Genomic DNA, 1739 nt, shown 5'->3' on the forward strand with positions numbered 1-1739 from the left:
ACTATGACAACCAGAGAGTGCTGCACCTTCTCCCGGTCCACCCCACCCTGCCTTAGTCAAGAGCACCTTTATTAAATCCTGTTAATGTGCTCAGGTTGGAGGAATCATGTTTCCCACTGTTCCCCAGACGGTATACACACATTGTCTCAAGTCCAAACTCTGCAGGATGAAGGCTGTCTGTTTGTAGCTGTGGTCCCTGAAACTCCGAAGGGTGAGCCCCGGGGCAGGCAGGCTCCTGGGAGTAGTGAAGGAGGGAATGCAGCACCTAGGGCGTAGTTCTCAGTCCCGGGGAGGTGCCTCCCGACTCGCCTGGCTCCCAACTTCCCCAGAAATTAATAATGCGCTGACAGCCTGAGGCCAGAAGAGGAAATTAAAAAGGCAGGGGGGGGTCAAAGCCACCCCCAGAAGGTGAGGGCCGGAGAGCCTTATGGGAGAGGGCACTGCCTCGCTGCCGGAAGAGGCTGTGGCCACACCGGCGAGGGGGTACCCATCCCTGGGGAACTGACCAGACCTGTGGGCACAGGGTGGAGGGCCACAGAAGGCCTCTGACATTCAGCGTAAGCACTCTTCCCCTCTCAGACTTCCAGGCATGAGCTAGGACTCGGTCTGCTGTGGAGGTCGGCAGCTCTGAAGGACCTCGGGGTGGTCTGGGGATGGGGGCAGTGGGAGTGTGGCATCCCGGCTCCTGGCAGAAGCCCATGTGATTTTCTAATCACGCCTGGTTCGGGCAGCACAGAGGCAGCAGCTATGGGTGGTGTGACTGCAGCCACGGAGACCTGCGTTTGCATCCCCGCTCGGCCCCTCATGGCCAGGGGCGAGGATTCAATGGGGTGCTATCTGCAAAAGGGCAGGCCTGGCTAGCACACAGTAGGAGTTTTATGATGCTAAAAGCTCACTGCCTTTATTTTATTATTATTATGATTTTGTTGAGGACTCACAGTGTTCCTGGGCCTGTTTATACCATGACAACCTGAATGAGATAGACTGCCGAATTAGTCCCATTTTACAGATGGAGAAACTGAGGCAGAGAGGTCATACAGAGGAGGCAAGATTCAGACCCAGGGCTTTTATTCAAACAAATACTTTGCCTCATAGCAGAAGCTAAAGACCACTTGAAACAAACAGCTTTTGTTACTGCACAGCTTAGACTAAGAGAGTATGTTTACTGAGCACCTACTATGTGCCAATACTTTGTACAGAATACTTTAGTTAATCCTGAAAAGAATATTATCATCCCCATATTCAAGATTTTTTTCCAGAAAGAGAGAGAGCATCTGTGTGCATGTGAGTGGGGGAGGGGCAGAAAGACAGGGAAAGAGCGAGAATCCCAAGCAGGCTCTGTGCTGTCAGCAAGGAGCCCGACATGGGGCTTGAACTCACAAACCATGAGATCATGATCTGAGCTGAAATGAAGAGTCAGATGCTAAAGAGATGGGGGGCCCCCCGACTCTCACTCTCATTGTGGAGAAGCCGGTTAACTCAGGATGTCTGGAGGGCCGTCAGCGTGGCTTTAAAAATAGCTCTCAGCGTCTGGGCAAAGTGAGGAGCAGAGGGGGTGAGCAGAGGACAGGCCGTGCTGCTCCCCCTCCCCACTGTGGGCACCCTGGGGGGTGAGGGCAAGACGCACAGCAGGCAAAGCTCAGCAGGCCAACGTCTCCAGCCCTGCCTTGGATCACTGACCCTCGGCCGCTGCTCCCCAAAGGCAGCGCTGGGGGGCTCTCCTCCATGCTTTTGCTCAC

At 54.3% G+C, this 1739-nt stretch overlaps 1 long non-coding RNA gene across 1 annotated transcript in view; it reads left to right on the forward strand.

Annotated features, from left to right (window-relative positions):
- LOC115278359 overlaps nt 1-470 on the forward strand; it is a 14820-nt gene extending 14350 nt beyond the window's left edge. The window contains exon 5 of the long non-coding RNA XR_003902832.1: nt 459-470. This is a non-coding gene — a long non-coding RNA (uncharacterized LOC115278359). The remainder of the gene's footprint in view (nt 1-458) is intronic.
- The last annotated feature ends 1269 nt before the right edge of the window (nt 471-1739 follow it).

Source organism: Suricata suricatta, chromosome 14 (assembly GCF_006229205.1).
Source record: "Suricata suricatta isolate VVHF042 chromosome 14, meerkat_22Aug2017_6uvM2_HiC, whole genome shotgun sequence".
Classification (NCBI taxonomy): Eukaryota; Metazoa; Chordata; class Mammalia; order Carnivora; family Herpestidae; genus Suricata; species Suricata suricatta.